Source organism: Bombina bombina, chromosome 1 (genome assembly GCF_027579735.1).
Source record: "Bombina bombina isolate aBomBom1 chromosome 1, aBomBom1.pri, whole genome shotgun sequence".
Lineage (NCBI taxonomy): Eukaryota > Metazoa > Chordata > Amphibia > Anura > Bombinatoridae > Bombina > Bombina bombina.
In genome coordinates this window covers 1,513,341,421-1,513,367,833 of record NC_069499.1, presented here as the reverse complement: position 1 = coordinate 1,513,367,833, position 26,413 = coordinate 1,513,341,421, and positions in this window count along the sequence as shown.

Sequence of the window (26,413 nt, the reverse complement as noted above, 5' to 3'; positions counted from 1 at the left end):
TATGTGAAGTACATTGGAATGTAAAATATTTACAGTATTTACTCACTAAAAAACATATTAAAAATTACATTTAAATAAAAAATATTTGTCATGTTTTCAGGTATTTCAGTGTATATATGTGTTATCATAAGTTTACATACCCTGGCAGAATTTATGATTTCTTGGCCATTTTTCAGAGAATATGAATGATAACACAAAAACTTTTCTTTCACTCATGGTTAGTGTTTGGCTGAAGCCATTTATTATCAATCAACTGTGTTTACTCTTTTAAATAATAATGACAACAGAAACTACCCAAATTACCCTGATAAAAAGTTTACATACCCTGGTGATTTTGGCCTGATAACATGCCCACAAGTTGACACAAAGGGGTTTGAATGGCTATTAAAGGTAACAGTCCTCACTTGTGATCTGTTTTCTTGTAATTAGAGTGTGTGTATAAAAGGTCAATGAGTTTCTGGATTCCTGACAGACCCTTGCATCTTTCATCCAGTGCTGCACTGATGATTCTGGATTCTGAGTCATGGGGAAAGCAAAAGAATTGTCAAAGGATCTGCAGAAAAAGGTAGTTGAACTGTATAAAACAGGAAAGGGATATAAAAAGATATCCAAGGAATTGAGAATGCAAATCAGCAGTGTTCAAACTCTAATGTGGAAAATGAGTATATATATATATATACTGTATATACACAGTATCTCACAAAAGTGAGTATAACCGTCACATTTTTGTAAATATTTTATTATATCTTTTCATGGGACACCACTGAAGAAATGACACTTCGCTACAATGTAAAGTACTAAGTGTACAGCCTGTTGAACAGTGTAAATTTGCTTTCCCTCAAAATAACTCAACACACAGCCATTAATGTCTAAACCGTTGGCAACAAAAGTGAGTACACCCCTAAGTGGAAATGTCCAAATTTGGCCCAATTAGCAATTTTCCCTCCCCGGTCTCATGTGACTCATTAGTGTTACAATGTCTCAGGTGTGAATAGGTAGCAGGTGTGTTAATTTGGTGTTATCGCTCTCACACTCTCTCATACTATGTACAAAATCACAGCAGCACCACTGTAGTGTTTCCAATCTTTTTTCTTTATTCGATGACACAAGTATAGCAAACAGAAATGGAACAGAACGACGTTTCGGGTTATGTACCCTTATTCATGTTCATACAAAATGAATCACTACACACAAACTTAAATACCTACAAACAGGTGTGACCACACCTCTTAGGTTAACACCTTCAGGTATACTTCACAATTCTTAATTTCTAAATACTGACACCCAGTGGTCAACACCTGTAAATGTTACAAACATTTTTTTAAAAAATCCAACATTAAAAACATAGTGTGAATACTGATGGGGAGGGGATAGTTCTAATACATAGATTACATCAAAGATAATGCTCTAACACTTCAAATATTCCTTGAAACTAATCTATATTAGAATACACTCAAATCTATCTCCCTATTCATACCTTTGGGAATTAATTATTCTAATTTATTAATCCAAAGTGCTTCTCTCCTTTTAAGGAGAATTTCCCTATTCCCCCCTCTCCTTGGGATAGGTATATAGTCAATAATTTGGAACCTTAATTGTGAGACTGTATGGCCCTTCTATACAAAATGGTGTGCTACTGGGGCATTAAGATCACCATTTCTAATATTTGATTTGTGTTGGAGATTTCTATCCCTGACCCTTTGGGTCGTCTCGACAATATAAATTATACCACATTGGCATTTAATTAGATAGATCACATAAGTGGCATTACAATTATAGTATCCTTTGATTCCAAATTTCTGACCCGTTAGGGGGTGGTCACTGCAAGATCAACATGGCACATCATGGCACTGAGGAGCTACAGTTCATTGAGGGAACCATGAAATCCAACATGTACTGTGACATACTGAAGCAGAGCATGATCCCCTCCCTTCGAAGACTGGGCCACAGGGCAGTTTTCTAATATGATAACAACCTCAAACACACCTCCAAGATGACCACTGCCTTGCTAAAGAAGCTGAGGGTAAAGGTAATGGACTGGCCAAGCATGTCTCCAGACCTAAACCCTATTGAGCATCTGTGGGGCATCCTCAACTGGAAGGTGGGGGAGCGCAAGGTCTCTAACATCCACCAGCTCTGTGATGTTGTCATGGAGGAGTGGAAGAGGACTCCAGTGGCAACCTGTGAATCTCTGGTGAACTTGATGCCCAATAGGGTTAAGGCAGTGCTGGGAAATAATGGTGGCTACACAAAATATTGACACTTTGGGCCCAATTTGGACATTTTAACTTAGGGGTGTACTCACTTTTGTTGCCAACGGTTTAGACATTAATAGCTGTGTGTTGAGTTATTTTGAGGGGACAGCAAATTTACACTGAGTGTACACTCACTACTTTACATTGTAGCAAAGTTTAATTTCTTCATTATTGTCATATAAAAAGATATAACAAAATATTTACTAAAATGTGAGGGGTGTACTCACTTTTGTGAGATACTGTATATATATATATATATATATATATATATATATATACATACATACACATATTTAGACATGTATATATACATTACAGGGCTTTCCATTCAAATAACTTGTCATATACCGTATACCTTTTAACCCTTAATAACTTTTCAAAATATTTCTATGAATTCTTTTAATTAGATTGTGTATGTATGAGTGCAACACTTTATTTTAATGTATTTATGATGTGTTTGGTGCAACTTTTTATTTAGACCTAACCCTTAACGTGAGGACTTCAGTCCAGCTTACCCGACAACCGCAAATTTCATGTTTAATTTCAACTTGTAATAATTTTTATTATCAAAGTGATCACAATCGTTCTGATTAACTCACATGGGACTTGATATCCTTTTTCCCACAATGATGAACTAGCCCATAATGGATGACGATCACTGAAATCCTAAATTGGTTAATGAGATAGCCTGTGTGTATTTTGCAATTGTGGTGTTTATGATCATTGTTAAAATGAATTTCATCTGCATATGGTAATGATGGTTATACTGGAGATGTCTGATCATTGATGTTTTTTTAAATTTTAATATGTTTAAAACATTTTTAAAATTCAATATTCATTCGTTAATAAAATATTATTTTCAGTTTTAGCGAGATTTTCATCTAAAATCAAGAAAAGCACTGTGGGACATTAATTTCCATAAGAATAAACTTATCTTCTAAAACGTGATTAAGCAGTTCTCACACCTTAAGGGCCAGATTACAAGTGAAGCGCAAAATATCACTTTCCCAAAGGCGATATTTGCACTCCACTTAGTAATACCAGCGCACGCAAATGTGCGCTGATATTACAAGTAGGTGCAATGTGAATGCGACCTCGTGTTCGCATTGCATGGAAGCATTGTGCTCACAAGAGCTGTGGCACATCATGAGTACCTAGCACAGCGAAGGGGTAAGTCGTGCAGCGATGGGCAGCAATTTGAAATATATACCGGTATGTAAATGCTTATATACATATATATGTGTTAATATATGTATATACATATTTAAACACATAAATATATATGTATATAAGCATATACATATATATTTATAGAGAACACACAGTTCCCTATAGACCGCAATGTAAAGGCACTTTTCAGTGCCGTTTTTTTTCTAACACCCAACACCTGCCAACTTTTAGAGAAAGAATGAAAGTAAAGACCGGAAGCCTCAGCTAAATGACAACAGTAGCCGCCATATGACACACAAAGGGAGTTAGGTTAACAAATAAATAGAGAGCTATCGAAGTATGACATTATTAGTAAACAAAAAGAAAAACCGGAAGTAAACACAATAAACACTAGCGAAACCGGAAGTGTAGGTGGAATACAAATCTATCATCCTAAGTATGTCAACTAAGGGCACACAGGCAAAGGAAATAGCCCAAATAGGAATGGCCCTAAGAACACAATAATAGCTAAGAATCATAAATTAATATTTTAACTTTTTAACAGCACAATTTGAAACGAAACTCTTGCCCATACCCACAATGCACCTAACAGGAAGGGGGCGTGGTCTACTAGCTTTTTGGCGCCCAAACATTAGCAACAGCTCCTATAAATTCTCTCAGCTTACTCACAATGTTAGTCTTGATAAAGGCCAGGAGTACATGGCCGAAACGCGTCGACTGATTTGAGTAAGCATAATACTGATATACCCACTTAACAGTTTGTATATATTATAGTATTGTTTGTTTTCTTTACAGGTTTTTGCACAGTGTTACTTGTTTTTTATTGCATCAAACTGAGCGACAACTTCATTGCACAGAAATCACTATATCACATTGGACACTTTTTTAACCACCTTTGAAAGACTTACTTTTTGCCACATTAACTTGAGGATTCTCACATCTTTTGCAAGGTCACATATTATTTTTTTCATATTTTTCTAATTTTTTTTCCAATTTTTTTCTCCATTTTTTTCACATCAAGTGATCACATTATTTTTCACATTTTTAGTATTTTCTCATTTTTCACTTTTTCAGGCACAGGACACACACTGCTTTGGAATTTTTTCAGAATTGGTCACTGACAAAGATATTAATTTTTTTTGCCATATTGCGATTTAATTGGACAAACATAACCATAAGAACATTCATCACCATCTGGACTGTTCCAAAATGTACTAGCCTAATTAGGACACTTGGTCTATCAGATAAATCTTTGTTAAAAGGTTTTATTGTGCATTCCCATTTTTTTGAATTTATCTTATTGTAACATGGATCCATGATTTTATATGACTGTTATTTTTATTTTTATGTTTATGATTGTGTATGTTTTTAAGAAGATCACAGATATTTTAACATTTTGTGTGGATTAAACATTGATATACATTTTAAAGTTTACATAACCAATTTATAGTTATTAGACTATTTGTACATCTACTCCACCATCGTCATCAAGAGAACCCACATAGTGGGCACCTCTCTATCAGCCTAACAGGTGTCCCCATCCCCTACCTCAGCCTTTTTTGGCGCTCACCTCCACCCCCTTCTAACTTTGTCTTTAACCCCTTAAAACTGCTTTTGTGTAGTTACTTTATTAAAAAATAAACATTCTTTTTTAATTTTTTAATAAAGAACACTACACTGAAACGTGGGTGCAATCGGGGGAACATTTATAACATTAACCAGAGATCTGGTTTATTTTATGAACGCTAATTGCTTGTAATGACTGATTATTTATCGCGAGCCTGTAAACGGAAATTCTGTTTACTGTAAAACCTATAAAAAAAAATATCTTGGTTATCAATGAACAAGACAAAGCACAAATCCCAGTCACAAATAAGGTATTGCTGATAAAAATCACGTTTATGAATATGAAATTATTGTAACTTAAAATCGCAATAACGCATGAAATAAAAATAAACATTTTAAGAGCGCGATTGCTAAACGTAATTTCCTGCAGATCTTGCTAGCTGTATGAGATATCACATATACCTTTGAATGTTGAATTTGATGTGTCCATTTTGTTGCTGAAATAAAATGCCACACCAAAAGGTCTGGTAGGACTGTGATCATTAAAGCCATTGCTGTGCATGAATCGTATGGGCAATTTCCCTGATATCTGCTTGAATACGATCAGAACTTTTTCCAGTGCATATATGGTTTTATCGCTTGGATTGTGATCACTCCAAAATTGAAAAACACGGATCAGAAGACGACAAAACACGGTTGGTATTGTAAAAATTGGAATTGACCCTATAGTTATATTCAAGCAATTGTTCAATAATAAAAATATCTAATACATTAGTACATTTTCTTAAGAATGTTATATCCCTTTAATATATTCCTATAAACCCATTTACATTCTTGACCAGATTTTTTTTTTTTCTTGATTTCTTTTTACACCATTTATTTTATATCAAGATTGGACTTATGCCCATATTTATGTAAAATTTACTTTTAGTGTTATGACATATGTCATTATTGAGAAATGTGTACAGAGAATAAGCTCTGCAGAACTAAAGACACATAACTGACAAAATGCTTGATAGATATATGCCTAAACCATGCGCATTATCCAGGTATTTGCTACACCGCAGAGTTGGCATGGACAGGAGCACAATGCTATGCCTTGTTTTATATAAAATACTCAGGTTTGTTCTATGTTTAGCCCATGTCTGTTTGAATTTCGTTCACTATTTCACCCTCTACCACTTCCCACAGGGAGTCCATTCCCTAAAACCACTACATTCTCCAGAATTCCTTACATTTCTCTTTAGCCTGGCAGTCTCAGTAGATCATAGCATTTATCTTACTTTAAAATGTGATTCCTTCCTCCTCATGTTGAATCTACAAAGTGTTATTTTGGATATTTGTATAACAGCTCCTCTTTTAAGCTACTTTTATCAAAGTTGTTAGAATTTTTTTGTACAGAATCAATGCTAGGCAAAGCAGACCAGAGGTATTAATGGCTGAGAATGTACAAAACCTAATATACACATCTATTTGTGTACTATATTCCAAGCTGCAGCAGATTAGATTTTTTTTGGTACATTTTTCATACAATATTATTATTTTTATTATTACTACAGGGAGTGCAGAATTATTAGGCAAGTTGTATTTTTGAGGATTAATTTTATTATTGAACAACAACCATGTTCTCAATGAACACAAAAAACTCATTAATATCAAAGCTGAATATGTTTGGAAGTAGTTTTTAGTTTGTTTTTAGTTTTAGCTATTTTAGGGGGATATCTGTGTGTGCAGGTGACTATTACTGTGCATAATTATTAGGCAACTTAACAAAAAACAAATATATACCCATTTCAATTATTTATTTTTACCAGTGAAACCAATATAACATCTCAACATTCACAAATATACATTTCTGACATTCAAAAACAAAACAAAAACAAATCAGTGACCAATATAGCCACCTTTCTTTGCAAGGACACTCAAAAGCCTGCCATCCATGGATTCTGTCAGTGTTTTGATCTGTTCACCATCAACATTGCGTGCTGCAGCAACCACAGCCTCCCAGACACTGTTCAGAGAGGTGTACTGTTTTCCCTTCTTGTAAATCTCACATTTGATGATGGACCACAGGTTCTCAATGGGGTTCAGATCAGGTGAACAAGGAGGCCATGTCATTAGATTTTCTTCTTTTATACCCTTTCTTGCCAGCCACGCTGTGGAGTACTTGGACGCGTGTGATGGAGCATTGTCCTGAATGAAAATCATGTTTTTCTTGAAGGATGCAGACTTCTTCCTGTACCACTGCTTGAAGAAGGTGTCTTCCAGAAACTGGCAGTAGGACTGGGAGTTGAGCTTGACTCCATCCTCAACCCAAAAAGGCCCCACAAGCTCATCTTTGATGATACCAGCCCAAACCAGTACCTCCACCTTGCTGGCGTCTGAGTCGGACTGGAGCTCTCTGCCCTTTACCAATCCAGCCACGGGCCCATCCATCTGGCCCATCAAGACTCACTCTCATTTCATCAGTCCATAAAACCTTAAAAAAATCAGTCTTGAGATATTTCTTGGCCCAGTCTTGACGTTTCAGCTTGTGTGTCTTGTTCAGTGGTGGTCGTCTTTCAGCCTTTCTTACCTTGGCCATGTCTCTGAGTATTGCACACCTTGTGCTTTTGGGCACTCCAGTGATGTTGCAGCTCTGAAATATGGCCAAACTGGTGGCAAGTGGCATCTTGGCAGCTGCACGCTTGACTTTTCTCAGTTCATGGGCAGTTATTTTGCGCCTTGGTTTTTCCACACGCTTCTTGCGACCCTGTTGACTATTTTGAATGAAACGCTTGATTGTTCGATGATCACGCTTCAGAAGCTTTGCAATTTTAAGAGTGCTGCATCCCTCTGCAAGATATCTCACTATTTTTGACTTTTCTGAGCCTGTTAAGTCCTTCTTTTGACCCATTTTGCCAAAGGAAAGGAAGTTGCCTAATAATTATGCACACCTGATATAGGGTGTTGATGTCATTAGACCACACCCCTTCTCATTACAGAGATGCACATCACCTAATATGCTTAATTGGTAGTAGGCTTTCGAGCCTATACAGCTTGGAGTAAGACAACATGCATAAAGAGGATGATGTGGTCAAAATACTCATTTGCCTAATAATTCTGCACTCCCTGTATACTTTCTTTTGTTGAATAACACGTGTTTTAATATAACATAAGAGACCTAAAGGGACACCATACCCAAATGTTGAAGCTCTTGAAAGTGATGCAGCCTTGCTGTAAAAAGCTGCCTAGAAAATATCGCCTGAACATCTCTATGTAAAAAAAGAAGATATTTACCTCAAAATTTCCAAAATATCCACACCCCACTGTAAAGAGACTTTAGTCCCAGGACACACCAGAAAGTGTGTATCTGGCGTGTGCAGTCACAGTCATGTTATTTTCTTATTCAGTTTAAGAAGGTTTACTGTGAAATCTCATGAGATTTAAAGGGACATAATACTCATATGCTAAATCACTTGAAACTGATGCAGTATAACTGTAAAAAGGTGACAGGAAAATATCACCTGAGCATCTCTATGTAAAAAAGGAAGATATTTTACCTCACAATTTCCTCAGCTCAGCAGAGTAAATTTTGTTTAAAAAGTTATACTTCTGCTGCTGCCCAGCTGCAGGTAAAAAAAAAAAAAATAATAATAAATGAACTGCAGCCAATTAGCATCAACAGTGCTGAGGTCATGAACTCTTTTACTGTAATCTCATGAGATTTGACTCAACTCTCATGAGATTTCATATTAAACTTCCTTAGAAGTGTGCATAAGGCTCACTACCTTGTCTGTCCCGGGACAGGCATACTGATTTGCTGCTTAAAGTCTTTCTTTACTTTCAAGTGTTTCAACATTTGGTTATCACGGTCTCAAAAAGATCACAGCAAACAATGTATGACCACACACTGCTGATGTTGATTGGCTATTGTGTGTTTTTTGTTTTGTTTTTTTAGCATGTAGCTTTACAGCAGCTCTAACTGTTTGCAGAGCACTTACTCTGGTGAGCTGAAGAAATTTTGAGGTAAAATATCTTCCTTTTTTACATAGCGATGCTTAGGTGATATTTTCATGTCAGCTTTTTACAGTTATGCTGCCTCACTTTCAAGTGAATTAGCATATGAGTATTTTGTCACTTTAAACAACAGGGGCATTTAATCCTAGTGAACACTTTTGCCAATATAGGGTCAGATTACAAGGGGTGCGTTAACCCCTTAATGACCACAGCACTTTTCCATGTCCGTTTGGGACCAAGGCTATTTTTACTCGCTTACTCGCTTACTCGCTTACTGTACCCATACATATTATATACCGTTTTTCTCGCCATTAAGTGGACTTTCAAAAGATACCATTATTTTCATCATATCTTATAATTTACTATAAAAAAGTTTATAAAATATGAGGAAAAAATGAAAAAAAACACACTTTTTCTAACTTTGACCCCCAAAATCTGTTACACATCTACAACCACCAAAAACAAAACATGCTAAATAGTTTCTAAATTTTGTCCTGAGTTTAGAAATACCCAATGTTTACATGCTCTTTGCTTTTTTTGCAAGTTATAAGGCCATAAATACAAGTAGCACTTTTCTATTTCCAAACCACTTTTTTTAAAATTAGCGCTAGTTACATTGGAACACTAATATCTTTCAGGAATCCCCGAATATCCATTGACATGTATATATATTTTTTTAGAAGACATCCCAAAGTATTGATCTAGGCCCATTTTGGTATATTTCATGCCACTATTTCACCGCCAAATGCGATCAAATAAAAAAAAATTGTTCACTTTTTCACAAATTTTTTCACAAACTTTAGGTTTCTCACTGAAATTATTTACAAACAACTTATGCAATTATAGCATAAATGGTTGTAAATGCTTCTCTGGGATCCCCTTTGTTCATAAATAGCAGACATATATGTCTTTGGCTTTGCTTTTTGGTAATTAGAAGGCTGCTAAATGCCACTGCGCACCACACGTGTATTATGCCCAGCAGTGAAGGGGTTAATTAGGGACCATATAGGGAGCTTCTAGGGTTAATTTTAGCTTTAGTGCAGTATAGTAGACAACCCCAAGTATTGATCTAGACCCATTTTGGTATATTTCATGCCACCATTTCACCACCAAATGCGATCAAATTAAAAAAAAAGTTACATTTTTCACAATTTTAGGTTGCTCACTGAAATTATTGCTTGTGCAATTATGGCACAAATGGGTGTAAATGCTTCTCTGGGATCCCCTTTGTTCAGAAATAGCAGACATATTTGACTTTGGTGTTGTTTTTTGGTAATTAGACGGTCGCTAAATGCTGCTGTGCATCACACGTGTATTATGGCTAGCAGTGAAGGGGTTAATTACTTAGTTTGTAGGGAGCTTGCAGGGTTAATTTTAAAGTCTGCCAGTACTAAAATGAAAGTTTTTTTTTTTAAAAAATATTTTTTTAGCATATTTACATATGTTGCTGTGTAGGATCCACCCTTAGCCCCCAACCTCCCTGATCCCCCCCAAAACAGCTCTCTAACCCTCCCCCTCTGCCCCCAGCTTGCAAATTTTTTTTTTTTTTCTCTAGTGTAGCTTCCCCCCCACAGACCAACCCCCACCTGACTGATGTCTTTTTTTTAAACTTTGTATCCCCCTTTTTACCCAATTTTATTGCACATTTTTCTGTAGCGCGCCCCATTTTTCCGTGCACGCCCCCAGTCATCCCTGCCCATGATCCTGCCCCCCTCCACATCAGCAGGGCCATCGATGGCCGCCACCCGCCTCCCAAGTCGGCTCCCACCCACCAACGATACCAGCCATCGATGTCTGGTGCAGAGAAGGCCATAAAGTGGCTCTCTGCATCGGATGGCCATGCAAGATTATTGCAGGATGCCTCCATATCGAGGCATTACTGCAATAACCGGAAAGCAGTTGGAAGCGAGAAGGATCGTTTCCAGCTGCTTTCCACACCGAGGCTGTGGAGGCTGTGCAGGGTACGTCCTCAAGCGTTAACTGTCTTTTTTTTTAAGACGTACCCTGCATGTCCTCGGTCGTTAAGGGGTTAATGATAGCACGTGCCTTGTATTACAATTCCATGGTAAAGCTAACTCTTCTCTGGCTAGTGCAATTTATACTTTATTAGTTACAAGTTGAAAGTTTATAGTTTGCGCTCGTCAAAAATGCACAAGAATATTTAGTGCAGTTTGAGACATGAAGTAAAGGGATAAAAAAGTTGTACACAACACATCAAAACACATTAAAATAAAGTATTACACACACACACATATATATATATATATATATATATATATATATATATATACTTTTTAAATAGAAATATATAATTTAAATATTAATAAAAAAGGTTTTAAAAAGGTTAAAAGCTATATGGTATATGGCATGGTGTTTGACTAGGAAGGGCTCCAATATAAATATATATATATTATTTATTTCATAATAAATAAGTAACATTGCACCTTTCGGTGCTCCACTTACAACATAAACTTAGTTCAATGATAAGAAATGAAACAACATAAAGAATATCAATGTAACCCACTTTTTGGGTTAGGTCATTACTTCAATCTTAGAATTACATAAATACGTCCAGAAATGGAGGCAAATAACAATATAATAAAATATATTGAATATATTCCAGTTGGGGGGTGAGGATGAAGGGTGAGGGATAAAAAGGAGAGGGGGGGGGGTAGGGATGGGATCTAGGGGACCAGGCAGTCATAGGGAAATGGAGAGGTCTCTTGGATCTGGGGGATACTAGTCCCTAATTATCTAGACTCAGGAGCCATTGAGTGTCATGTATAGATTTCCATGCGGCCCATGTCATTTCAAAAAGGTCTATTTTTCCACCGGAAAAGAAAATATTCCTCTCCATTGAGTACAAGAATGCCATAAGCTTAACTATGTCAGACCATGGCGTGGGGCTTATCATTTTCCAGGATCTGGCAATTGAAAGTTTAACTGCCGAGAAGAGGTATATACATAGATATCCTTGATACCTAGGCAAGCCACAGGTACCTATATAGAGTAAGGCTATCTCCAGGGTTTTAGTTAATGTTATCCCTATACTGGCTAACAGGGAGAAACACGCACTCCATAGTCTGCTTGGGAGGACGACCACATGTCAGCAACTCTCACAATACCCAGATTTTCCCATGTGGCTGTGTGCGAGTCAGGTAGTCTGGTAAGAAGGCCAGATATAGAGGTGATGGGGGAAGGGTGGGGCGCAATGGGTTTATAATGCCTAAGCTGTTCCCATATGGCTAGGCATTCTTTATGATAATATTATTAATTGCTAGAGTCCGTCTACAGTGTGGGGGATCCATATAAGGTATTTTAGGCAAATTTCGTGAGGTAGTGAGGCTTGTTCAAGTGACCTCCACTTCTGTTGGAGTCGTTGATGCCCCATTGTGAGATATGCGTTAGCATCGCCGCCTCAGGTTATGGATGGAGTGGCCGCTCCCCCATGTTCTCTGTAATATTGGAGGGTTTTGTGTGCTATTCTAGGGGGCTTGCCCTGCCATATAAATTTGGTGAATTCGCTTTGGAATTGAAGTAAAGTGTGTTTGGGGACATGGATTGGGAGACACCTGAATAGGTAAGTCAACTTAGGAAGAAAACTCATTTTAAGGGCTGCCACTCTCCCTAGCAATGATATTGATTCGTAATTCCATTTATGTTTTAGGGATCTAAGCTCAGACAGAAGGGGCTGATAATTGGCTTTAATTTCTGTAGGGACATCATGCGATAGCTTAACTCCTAAATGTGTGAAATGGGAGGTCCTAATAACAAACTTTTATTTATCTTGTATATATTTGGCCACTTTCTCAGGAAAACCCCTTATGTATACCTCTGTTTTATGTTGATTGAGTTTAAAGTGGGAAATACTGCCAAACCTCTCTAAAGTCTCTAAGAGTCTGGGTATGGTTTGTAAGGTTTTGGAGGAAAAGACTGTGGTTTGGTTCATTCCATGAATAGTTACTCTCTCCATTGTGTGGTCTTTTCTTATTTGAGCTGCCAAAGGCTCTATTGCAAGTGCAAATAGTAGTGGAGAAAGGGGGCACCCCTGACGCGGCCCATTAGTAATGGGGAAAGGGATTGAGCTGAATCCAAGTCCTCTAACCAAGGCTATAGGGTGAGAGTAAAGTGCTTTGATGGCCAGGATTGTAAGTGCCGGGAATTGAAAGGTATTTAAGACCTTCCATAAATACACCCAACGAACCCGGTTGAACGCCTTCTCAGCGTCGAGGAAAATTACCGCTATGGGCCTATTTAGTCTGTTAGATTCCGTAAAGATATTTAATAATCTCCTAGTATTATCTGGACTTTCCCTACCTGGTATGAAACCCACCTGGTCAGGATCAATGAGGTCTGGCAATAGGTTAGAAATTCTGTTTGCAAGCAATTTTGAGTAAATCTTTATATCCGAGTTTATCAAAGAGATTGGTCTGTAATTTGTGCAAAGTGCAGGGTCTTTATCTGTTTTAGGGATCGTTATTATGATCGCCTCGAGGAACTCTTTACGAAATATGCCTTCCGTGTTTGCTAGATTAAAGAAACTGAGCAGTAGCGGTGATAGTTCCTGGATGTAAGTTTTATAAAAGATTGACGTATACCCGTCAGGCCGGGAGCTTTAAGGGGATTTAAGTATTTGATGACATGTTTTATTTCTTGGAGCGAGAATGGATTATCAAGGGATACTTTTTGGTCTGTATTAAGGGAGGGAAGTTTCAGAGAGGTCAGAAAGGAGCTTATTGCCACAGAAGAGGCAGGAATAGTATACTCATTATCTCGAATATTATAAAGTGACGAATAGTAATCACTAAATTGCTGGCCTATTTGGGATGGAAGTCTGAAGGTCTTATCACCTTTTTTAATAGCATGGATTCGGGAGGCGCCTGCTCGCTGCCTAAGTCTTTTGGCTAGGACAGAATCAGCTTTATTGCCTTGGCATACATAGTTTGTTTAAGCTTGAGGAGATTGGCTTGGGTCTTTTTAAACTCTATCTGGCCTATATGGAGCCTAATTTCTTTGATTCTGTTGCTCAAAACTAGCGTGTCAGTTGTGCGCTGCTGCTGTTCCAGTTCCCTCAATTTGTAGTATGCCTGTGACAGAGATAGACCTGCCTGTTTCCGCAAGGAAATGATAAGGCATTAAACACCCCCCAAATTATATCTTCCCTGAAAGGGATGTCTGAGAGGATGTGGTGGGGGAGGCTCCATGAAGTCCTGGTCTTGGCTGCTTCACAGGAGTATATGTCAATTAGTAGTTGGTCGTGATCCGACCAGGGGCAGATAGAGATGGAGGCCCGATTTACTGCATCTAGGGTATCCACGTGGGAAAAATTTAATCAAGTCTCGAGTAGGAGGCATGCGAATGAGAAAAGTGTGTGTAATCTCTCTCCGAGGGGTGGAGCGACTGCCAAATATGAAAATACCCATGCTGTGTCATTAGAGTGCGAAATCTACCAGTTACCGGGTTAACCTTGGGGTGTTTTAAGTTGTCAGGTTTAGCTTTCCTGTCTAATTTATCATCCCAAACCATATTAAGTCTCCTGCTAGGATCACTCTGCCCTGTTTGAACTGTTCTATTTTCCCCAGTATTTTCATCAAGCTCCTAGGCTGAAGTGTGTTCGGGAGGTATGCAGAGATTAATGTGTATGGGACATGGTCGAGGGTGCATATCAAAATAAGAAATCTGGCCTGGGGGTCTCTAAATACATGGATGAGCTCAAAGGCTACTCTCTTATGTACCAAAATAGCAACCCCTCTAGCTTTTTTAGTGTAAGAGGCTTCTTCAAAAACGGGGTAATCTCTAGAGATGATTGTGGGTTGGCACCTGCCAGGAGATGTGTCTCCTGAAGGAACGCAACATCTGCCCCTTGGTGTCGCAAGGATCTGGCTAGAAGGCTTCTCTTACCCGTGGTGTTTAGTCCCCTAACATTGTGTGTGAGAAATCTTAGGTGAGCCATAGGCTCTCCAGAAAGTCACAACCCTGGGAAAGTGGGAGCGTATACCTAAGTGGGGTCGGTGAGGGTAGATACTCAGATAAGGATAGGGGTGGGGAATAACAGGGGAAGGAGGTGTGTGGGTAGAAGAGGAATTGGTGGAAGTAGTCCACCTATGTGGGGCCCTATTATGGGCACCTAAATCAGGGGGGGGGGAGCTAGTGTGAACCTTACAATCAAGGTTGAGAAGGTCAGCCCCGCTCTCTTGAATACAGCATAACAGTATAAACAGTTTAAACATGCTTACTAACTGTAATAGACAGAATACATAATAATATGTAAATTTAACTCAAAGTCAAAATGTCCCTTTTAGTGGTGTAGGTGTTTCTCAGGTCAGTAGAGCCTGGGGTCTTAATGATTGGTCCGATAGGTTGGATTTTTGACGCTTAGGCCCACGTTCTCTAAGAGACCACTCAGGGGCTTATGCCCTTAACTTAGAGGGAGGTATTGACCTTTGCTGATCTGGTTCAGTCAGGATACCCCAATTTGCCAAGAGGGTACTACCGAGTGAAGGAGAGGAAACAATATGTGTTTTATTATCTTTTGTGATGATGAGCTTCTGTATTTAATGTTGGCTTTCCTTAATTGCATGGTCAGAGAGGCGTATAGTCTCCTTTGTTGCAGAGTGTAGGCAGATAGGTCTGGCAGCAATTGGACGTCCTTGAAGGCATCTGATAGCGTAGGTTTGCTGAAAGCAGCCTGCATCAGGTGATCCTTAAATGTATTATGGAAACACACTACCACATCTCGTGGTTTATCTGATGACATTGATTTCGGTCTAAGGGCTCTGTGTGCTCGTTCCATGGTGTGCGAGTTACCCTCCAGTAGGCCCAGCAATTCTGAGAAGAGGGATTTAAGGAATCTTTGTAACTCTCCTGTGGAGACTCCTTCTGGGATACCTCTAAAGCGGACATTGTTCCTTCTGGCTCTATCTTCCATATCTGCAAGCTTCAACTCCAATTGAAATATTTGATCTGCTAAATTCTCGGCATAAGAGAGTAAATTGGAGTGGTCAGTGGTAAGATCGTCGTGTTGTCGTTCCAGCGTATCCACTCTATCACCTATCTCAGCGATGTATTTTCGTAGCTCCGCTGAGCTGCGTTGAATTTCAGATGTAATAGATTTTGTTTGTGCTGCAAGTATTTTCTTTAAGGTGTTTTCAGTGATGTAATGTTGCAGATGAGCCGTGGATTTGGCGCTTGACTGAGAGCCCTCATTCTGAGAGTCCTGATCACTACCCATTCTCTCATTCTGTGCAGGGTCAGTGGTACGTTGAGAAAAATGGTCCAGGATTGTTTTCTTAACAACTGAAGGGGTTTTGGGATGTCTCCTTGAATTGTGCGGCATTTTAGAACGGGGCATAGGAACCTCTTTACACCTCAATACTGTACCACAGTTATTTTTACACAACCTGTAAAAGTTAAGGGATACAATTACCTAAACCTGTCTATCTAGAGAGTATATAAAACACATATGTTTAGCATGAGAATGAGAGCAGGGCTGAGAACCACCCGTGCAGTTGAGCTAAGTCATCTTTCGTATAATATCACCAAATGTAAATAGTCATACCAATTGTCATAGAAAAATCGGTCACTACGGATCCCCATGCACCTCAGGGAGAAGGGGATATGACCTTAAGGAAGGGGAAAAGGGAAGGGGAGGTGAACAACCCAGACAAGCTGGGCAGGAAAGGAGGAGGCACGAGGGGGCCCACAACAACCCTTCTCCACCTGCGAGACTCACAGTTTTGTACTTAAAATTTACAATGCGAATAAAATATGCAACAGAGCAATACAATTTACAATGAACCAGGCAGAAAATACAATTAAATTACACTACATTTCGGGTCAGAACCCAAAGATATTAAAGCTGGCTCAGCAGCTGTGAGGTGGGGGTTGTACACTCAGGCCTTTATAAATATGTCACAGTTCCGGGTATCAGCAAGTAGGGGATAGGACTGCACAGTAGTAAGTGCCTGCAGTACGTAACAATTGGTATTAGTAAAGCGTGGGCTTAAGGGACAGGAGAGAATATAGGTCAATACTTGTGGGGTGTCCTCAAGAGACACAAGCTGAGTTGCTTTAGCGAAGCATTTTCACAGGGTCTGCAGTGGTTAGGTTGGCAGTCTATGGGAGATAATTCCTAAAGGGGGTCTTGGCAATATAAGGGTATAGGCCTTGCTTGTTCATGATGTGGTAAACCTCTGATCTACTCTCAGAGGTAGGGATTATGTATATGGGGGTATAGTATATTAGCCTGACCCTTGTTACCTTTATTTTCACAGTAGCCCCTAAGTGTTTTGTTTTTGCCGGAGTATTTTGTGGAGGAGTCTCTCCTTTAGTCCCTAACGGCTTGTGAAGGCTGGTGTCTGGTGGTTTAGGGGTCTTGATATAAATGTCGATGTGTGGGGCCGAGCTCTACAGTTCTGTGGTCTCACAGAAAATCACACTACCACTATGGTCAGGCAGGCCTCCAAATATACTGGAAAATCTCTTACCGAGGAGAAGAACACTCCACGTGAGTGAGGCTTTGATGGCCAATCTCTCTTTTAGCTGTTAGCTGCCCCAACACAAAGGAGGCTGCTGGTTCTGCTGGGATATTAGCGTTCCAATCACTAGCACCCACAATCACCTCCCAAAGGAACTACGGGCCCACCGCAGGCCAGGAAATGCATAGGTCTGAACTGCAAGGCCTAGATGGAAAGATGGCTGCATTTCGCGCCACTTCCCCAACAGCAGATGGACCTTATTTTCAGAAGAGACTCCGGTTTTATTAGTCACCTCTTTAGGCTTGTATATCTCACATGTTGTCTCCTTCCTTCTAGATTGCTTCCGGTGAGTCTTCTGCTTAGTTTCCTGACAGGATGTCCAAGAACTCCGGTCACCTCTTCAGATGAATCTCCCGCTCTTTCTCCTCCTCTGTCGAAAGACCCAAGGATCACTTCTCCAGTGCAGGCTGTGGGGGCAGGATCGATCAGATGGTCTTCTGTCCAGGTGGTCCCATGGCCGCACAGCACCCACAGCAAAAGTCTTCCCCGGGATTGGAACAAGGCACCTCTGTGTATGGTGTATGTTGGGAGATGAGCCTCCGGAGCGGAGCCCCGACCCTCAAGATGGCCTGTGTAAGCACTGCCACAGTGCCTGTAGTCTGGCGTTGTAAGCCGCCTCTGTGCAAAAGTTCCCGGCTGGTGTAAGATAATTCAAAGTCCTGGTCACACGGTTACCTGTATGAGTACAGTTTTAGGGATAATAAAACTGCAATTTTTTAGATTAAGTCTAAGTACCCAACACTGCTTTAATTAGTTTAATTGAACGGAGCTCCCCTGAGATGTGTCCTCTCAGTTCAGTGGTTAGCTCCGCCCCCTAAGAGGTAACATTTGATATATCCTATAATATAAAAGGGCAAGTGTGTTTGTCCGAAGCTGTCATGCACACTAGAGACTGTCAACACACCTGGCCTTTAGGATGCTGACAGCAGAGGTGGGGTAGCGTGGCCAGCGGGACTGCCACGATAGGAACGTGGCAAGGCATGACGAGGGGCATGACCGGATGGGGCCACAATGGGGGTGTGGTCTGGTGGGCGTGATCTACAGGAGTGTTGTGATGGGGTGTGGCTGGGCGGGCACATCCATGGGGGCGTGGACAGCCGGGAGTGGTCGTGGCTGCGAGAGAGAGCCATATAGCGGGGAGAGAGAGAGTCAAAGAGGGGGCAGAGAGATAGCAAAAAAGAGAGGGAGAGAGAGAACAATAGAGAGAGGGCAGAGAGAGCAAAAGAGAGAGATCAAAAGAAAAGGGGAGAGAGCCAAAGAGGGGGAAGAGAGAAAATCAAAGAGGGGGAAGAGAGAAAGTCAAAGAGGGGGAAGAGAGAGCCAAAGAGAGGGGGCAGAAAGAGCAAAAGAGAGGGGGAGAGAGAGAGAAAGCAAAAGAGAGGAGGGAGAGAGAGCAAAAGAGAGGGCAGAGACAGCAAAATAGAGGAGGAGAGAGAGCAAAAGAGAGGGGAGAGAGAGCAAAAGAGAGGGGGAGAGAGAGAGAGCAAAAGAGAGGGGGAGAGAGAGATCAAAAGAGAGGGGAGAGAGAGCAAAAGAGAGGGGGAGACTGAGAGAACAAAAGAGAGGGGGAGAGAGAGCAAAAGAGAAGGTGAGAGAGAGCAAAAGAGAGGGGGAGAGAGAGAGCAAAGGAAAAGGGGAGAGAGTGCAAAATAGAGGGGGGGAGAGAGAGAGAGCAAAAAAGAGGGGGAGAGAGAGCAAAAGACAGGGGGAGAGAGAGCAAAAAAGAGGAGAGAGAGAGCAAAAGAGAGGGGGAGAGAGCAAAAGAGAGGGGGAGAGAGCAAAAGCGAGGGAGAGAGAGAGCAAAAGAGAGGGGGGAGTGAGAGCAAAACAGAGGGGGGAGAGAGAGAGAGAGCAAAAGAGAGGAAGAGAAAGAGAGCAAAAGAGAGGGGGAGAGAGAGAGCAAAAGAGGGAGCAGAGAGAGCAAAAGAGAGAGAGGAGAGAGGGAGCAAAAGAGAGGGCAGAGAGAGCAAAAGAGAGGAGGAGAGAGAGCAAAAGAGAGGGGAGAGAGAGCAAAAGAGAGGGGGAGAGAGTGAGAGCAAAAGAGAGGTGGAGAGAGAGATCAAAAGAGAGGGGAGAGAGAGCAAAAGAGAGGGGGAGAGAGAGAGCAAAAGAGAGGGGGAGAGATAGCAAAAGAGAAGGTGAGAGAGAGCAAAAGAGAGGGGGAGAGAGAGAGCAAAGGAAAAGGGTAGAGAGCGCAAATAGAGGGGAAGAGAGAGAGAGCAAAAAGAGGGTGAGAGAGAGCAAAAGACAGGGGGAGAGAGCAAAAAAGAGGGGAGAGAGAGCAATAGAGAGGGGGAGAGAGCAAAAGAGAGGGGGAGAGAGCAAAAGAGAGGGGGAGAGAGCAAAAGAGAGGAGGGAGAGAGCAAAAGAGAGGGGCAAGAGAGAGCAAAAGAGAGGGGGGAGAGAGAGCAAAAGAGAGGGGGAGATAGAGAGCCAAAGAGAGGGGGCAGAGAGAGCAAAAAAGAGGAAGAGAGAGAGAGCAAAAGAGAGGGTGGGAGAGAGAGAGCAAAAGAGGGAGCAGAGAGAGCAAAAGAGAGGGGGAGAGAGAGAGCCAAAGAGGGGGTAGAGAGACAGAGACAAAGAGGGGGAAGAGGGAGAGCAAAAGAGGGGGAAGAGAGAAAGCCAAAGAGGGGGAAGAGAGAGCCAAAGAGAGGGGGCAGAGAGAGCAAAAGAGAGGGGGAGAGAGAGATCAAATGAGAGGGGAGAGAGAGAGAGCAAAAGAGAGGTGGAGAGAGCAAAATGGGGAGAGAGAGAGCAAAAGAGAGGGGGAGAGAGATAGAGCAAAAGAGAGGGGAGAGAGAGAGAGAGAGAGACTAAAAGAGAGGGGGAGAGAGAGAGCAAAAGAGATAGTGAGAGAGAGAACAAAAAAGAAGGGAGAGAGAGAGAGCAAAAGAAAGGGGGAGAGAGAGAGCAAAAGAGAGGAGGGGAGAGAGCAAAATTGAGCGGGGGAGAGAGAACAAAAGAGAGAGGGGAGAGAGCAAAAGAGAGGGGGAGAGAGAGCAAAATAGAGAGGAAAGAGAGAGCAACATAGAGGGCGAGAGAGCAAAAGAGGAGGAGAGAGAGAGCAAAAGAGAGGGGGAGAGAGAGCAAAAGAGAGGGGAGAGAGAGCAAAAGAGAAGTGGAGAGAGAGCAAAAGAGAGAGGGGAGAGAGCAAAAGAGAGGGAGAGAGAGAGTGAAAGAGAGGGGGAGAGAGAGCAAAATAGATGGTGGAGAGAGAGCAAAAGAGAGGGGGGAGAGAGAGCAAAATAGAGGAGGAGAGAGATAGAAAGCAAAAGAGAGGGGGAGAGAGAGAGCAAAAGAGAGGATGCACAGACAGCAAAAAAGAGGGGGAGAGAGCAAAAGAGAGGGGGGAGAGAGATCAAAAGAGAGGGGACAGAGAGTGCAAAAGAGAGAGAGAGAGAACAAAAGAGAGGGGGAGAGAGAGTAAAATAGAGGGCAGAGAGAGCAAAATAGAGGGGGGAGATAGAGCAGAATAGTGGGGGAGAGAGAGAGCAAAAGAGAGGGGGAGAGAGAGCAAAAGAGAGAGGAGAGAGAGCAAAAGAGAGGGGGAGAGAGAGAAAGCAAAAGAGAGGGAGAGAGAGAGAGCAAAAGAGAGGGGAAGAGAGAACAAAAGAGAGGGGAAGAGAGAGAAAGCAAAAGAGAGGAAGAGAGAGAGAGCAAAAGAAAGGGAAAGAGAGAGAGCAAAAGAAAGGGGGATAGAGATAAAAAAAAAGGGGGAGAGAGACCAAATGACAGGGGGAGAGAGAGAGCAAAAGATAGGGTGAGAGAGAGCAAAAGAGGGGGAAGAAAGCAAAAGAGAGGGGGAGTGAGCAAAAGAAAGGGGAGAGAGATAGAACAAAAGAGAGGGCAGAGAGAGAGAGCAAAAGAGGAGAGGAGGAATCGTGAAGTCAAGATCTGTTTGAGTCCCCTTACAAATGATGATTATGTCATCTATGTAGCGGCGATAGAGGACCAGGTCCGCGCTGGCTGGGCAAGACTCCCAAAAGATGTGCTCCCACTTGCCCATATACAAATTAGCGTAACCGGGCACGAACCTGGTCCCCATCGCCGTGCCGCAAATCTGTTGGTAGTAATTTCCTTCGTCACAAAAATAATTGTGGGTCAGAATATATTGGATACTTTCCAAGATAAAATTTCTTTGATCATCAGGGACATCTGGATCTTTTTCAAGAAAGAATTCTACTGCTCTTAACCCTTCTTGGTGCGGAATACATGTATATAATGACGTCCCGTCACACGTTGCTAGAATATAGCCATCTTCCCACGGGATTTCTTCAAGGAGATTTAATATCTGAGTTGAATCCTTCAGATAAGAGGGCAGTTGCCTGACATATCTTTGCAGATTGAGATCTATATATTCGGACAAATTACAGCTTAAAGAACCAATGCCCGAAATTATTGGTCTTCCTGGGGGTTTCTGCAGTGATTTATGGATCTTCGGCAGATGGTATATTACTGGGGTGACAGGGTGACTAATGTTAATATAGTTGAACTCTTTCTCATTCAATATACCCAGTTCCTTTGCTTTGTCCAATATCACCATTAGTTCCTTTCTGTATGTTTCCACCGGATTGGAGGACAATTTCCGATAGGTCTTCTGGTCACTTAAAATTCTTTCATTCTCCAATCTGTAGTCAGTCTTGTTCATGATGACGATTCCCCCTCCTTTGTCCGTCGGTTTAATAGTAAGGTCATGGTTTTCCTCTAATGTTCTGATCGTTTTAATCTGCTGGTTTGAAAGATTATGTTTCCTTAGTTTCAATTTCTTCGACTGTATATCTCTTATTTCTTTACACACTATAGTTTCAAATTACTCTATAGCTGCTCATTTGCTATTGGTAGGGTAAAAAACTGACTTAGGTCTCAATTTGGTATGTCTATAAACATCAGTATATTCCCTTGGTGCCCAGATGGATCTCTCAACTGGAGACTTTAAGAAGAATCTTTTCAACATCAGTTTTCGGATAAATTCTTTGCCACAATATTTCATTGCCACATTTGTTTGAAGATTTTTCTACACATATATTCTTTTTCTTTTGCAGGAGGATTTCCATATTGCATTTTGTGTTTTTTGGTTCCTACTCTGATAGTCCTTAGAAGCTTGGATACACAGCAATTTTGATTGTTTATTGCACATTTCGTTTCCTATTTTTACTTAATCACCACTTTTTATCACCTTCACCGTTTTTGTGGATATTATCATCTGTTTATTTGGACACATTTTGGATTTTCAACGTTTTTGGATTTATATTTATATTTTTATTGACACAGACATCACATTTTTTTTTACATTTTTTATGACTTTTCCAACACTGTTTCATCATTGACTTAGCACTTATTGCTCTCACGAATAGCCTGTCTTCATTTAGGATCATCATTGTTATTTATTGTTATTGTTATTTTTTGTTTAACCCATCATTGTCTGCTTCCTATTTGTTTTTGTTTTATTTTACTTATTATTGTCTGTATTTCTTTGTCTTATCTTTGCTTTTATTGTTGACAGTATTTGTAATGATTTTTATTGAATTTTACTGAATATTATAGTTCATGGACCCATGTTTATAATTTATTGATATTGTTTTAATTTGTTGCTTTGTGTCGAATAAAATTTGCACTGTATCATACACGCTCTTATTTTACCTTAGTCTCCGTCAGGTGGTGCCTGGGTTCTTCTCCTCCTTACACTTGTTAGCGGTGATAGCTAGGGATCACCACCCCTGGGCATTAAGGTATCCCATCGGCACTTAAGTACCCCTTAGTTTTTAATTTAGTGTCGGGTTATCTCCCAAAAACCTATATTTTTTTTTGTAGCACGCCCTAAAGAAGTCTAAAATCCTGAAGTTATCCCATGTCTGTTGCTTGCTCGCATGCTAACATTTTACTTTCAATTTGTAATGCTTGCGCTAATACAGCTGCGCTAATTTTTTTACTGAGAAAAAAAATAGCATATGACCATGGTCATGTCTTGTATAAAATCAATCCTCCTAGATTAACAAACAAGCGGCTAGATTACGAGTTTTTGTCGGTAAGGCTTGCGGTGCTAACGAGCATTTATTTTTCAATGCTCCCTTAAGACAACGCTGGTATTACAGATTTTTTTAAACCCGGCGTTAGCCTCAAAAAAGTGAGCGTAGAGCAAAATTTAGCTCCACATCTCACTGTAATACCAGTGCTGCTTACGGTAGCGGTGAGCTGGCTAAACGTGCTCATGCACGATTTCCCCATAGGAAACAATGGGGCTGAGCCGGCTGAAAAAAACCTAACACCTGCAAAAAAGCAGCGTTCAGCTCCTAACGCAGCCCCATTGATTCCTATGGGGAAAGGAATTTTATGTCTACACCTAACACCCTAGCATAAACACCCCTAATCTTACACTTATTAACCCATAATTTGCTGTCCCCGACATCGTCGCCACCTACATTATAATTATTAACCCCTACTTTGCCGCTCCGGACACCGCCGCCACCTACATTATATGTATTAACCCCTAATCTGCCGCCCCCAACATCGCCGAACCCTACATTATGTTTATTAACCTCTAATCTGCCCCCCAACGTCGCCGCAACTATATTAAATGTATTAACCCCTAATCTGCCGCCGCCAACGTCGCCTCCACTATAATAAAGTTATTAACCCCTAAACCTAAGGCTAACCCTAACCCTAACACCCCCTAACTTAAATATAATTTAAATAAATCTAAATAAAATAACTACACTTAAATAAATTATTCCTATTTAAAACTAAATACTTACCTATAAAATAAACCCTAAGATAGCTACAATATAACTAATAGTTACATTGTAGCTATCTCAGGGTTTATTTTTATTTTACAGACAACTTTGTATTTATTTTAACCTTAAGTAGCTGTGATAAAACCTCCATACCCCCTACCTGGTCCGTTGCAACTGGTCCAGATGTTGAAGCTTGTGGCTCCTCCTCTTCAGCAAAATCGCTGTAATGCTCCTCCAGCCATAACGAATCACAATCCTCCTGTGCGGGCGAACCCACTTTGCCAGAACTTCTCCCTGTTGATTGACGCTTTGCTTGAATAATATCTGGGGAAAAAGATACATTAAAATGCCTAGAGGCAACCCCCCTGCATTCCCTGAAGCGGTTACCACAAGGGAGGCATCTAAGGTCCCTAGTAATTCAGGTGAGAGTATCGGTACTTTTTTGCTGCCTAATGAGAGCGTTTCTGGGTATGTTAGGTGTGATTCGGTGTTGAAAGGTCTTAAAGAACTGGTTGCTCAGCTGGAAGGTGGTTATCAGCCTAGCCTTAGCTGCCCTTCAGGTCCGGTCGGGGTCTGGGTATCCCAGAACGTAGAATCCGGGGGTGGTCCCCTGGATCGTCCTAGTTTGGTGATGTCGGGCAATTTGGGTATGAGTGGGCAGTTGGTTCGGGTTTGCGATCAGGCATTTAGGCGTCCTTGCTTATGCTCGGTTGGTCCTTTGGGTATCCATTTATCTAAATAGGTGAAGGAAAAAAATTGGAGACGGGAGTTTGTGGAAAGTTTTTCCCTTCTACCTGTTGATCAATTTTTTTATATTAAAGGGACATAATACTCATATGCTAAATCACTTGAAACTGATGCAGTATAACTGTAAAAAGCTGACAGAAAAATATCACCTGAGCATCTCTATATAAAAAAGGAAGATATTTTACCTCACAATCTCCTCAGCTCAGCAGAGTAAGTTCTGTGTAAAAAGTTATACTTCACCTGCTCCCAGCTGCAGGTAAAAAAAAAAAATGAAGAAATGAACAGCAACCCATCAGCATCAGCAGTGCTGAGGTCATGAACTCTTACTGTGATCTCATGAGATTTGACTTAACTCTCATGAGATTTCATAGTAAGCTTCCTTTACCTGATTGGTGAAATAATATGAGAGTTCACGAGGCTCATCCCCTAAGATGTCCTAGGACAGACACACTAAAATGCTGCTTAGAAATCCTTTACAATGGGAGGTGGCTACTGAGGAACTTTTGAGGTAAAATATCTTTCTTTTTTACATAGAGATGTTCAGGAGATATTTTCTAGTCAGCTTTTTACAGCTATGCTGCATCACTTTCAAGTGTTTAAACATTTGGGTATTATGGCCTTTTAAGGAGGATTCTAAAAGTGACTTGGTTAAAAAAGAAGAGGAGGAGCGGAAGAGAAGGTTCAGAAAACTTTCTAAGACCTTGTCTAATTGGTCAAAAGCATTTTGCATTTTGGCTAGTGTTGTGGGGGAAAAGAATCCGGAGGTATGCTCTTCCCTGTTTTGTTACTTGGACGAGATTGTGGGCACCTGCCGTACGTACGGCGGGCTCGCATGGTGGGAATATGATGAGCAATTTCGTCAACGTATGGCGGTTCATCCAGAAATGAGGTGGGATGATAGGGACATGGGGATTTGGCTGGAGCTTATGACTCCTTTAAGGTCCGGGCAGCCCTTTCATGGGGTTGGGGGGTGGAAGCAGTGTCCCCTCCCCAGCATTGTCAGCAGTGGCCCTATTTTTTTTATTTTTTGGGGGGTTTTCTTTTTTTTTTTTTTTTAGGTATCTGGTAAATATAAGATCAAAAGAACTATAATTTTGAGATATATGTAATCTGTTATTTGCTTTCTATTTCTGGGGTCCTGTGTGACCCGCGGTTCAATTTTGAAAACACGGTATATCACTTGAGATTCTTTTGTTGTTGTGTGATAAATAAAAGATTTAAAAAAAAAAAAAAAATATTATCCCAGTGGGAGTATTTGAAATAGCTGATTGTGCCCATTGAACCCCCTCAAGACATAATTATAATTTTAGTTCCTAAATGTGTGTGTTTAGACATAGATAATATTAGCAGGTCTGCTCTCCTTGCAGATTCAGCCCATCTTTATGGGCATGTCCTTGAGAGCAACAGG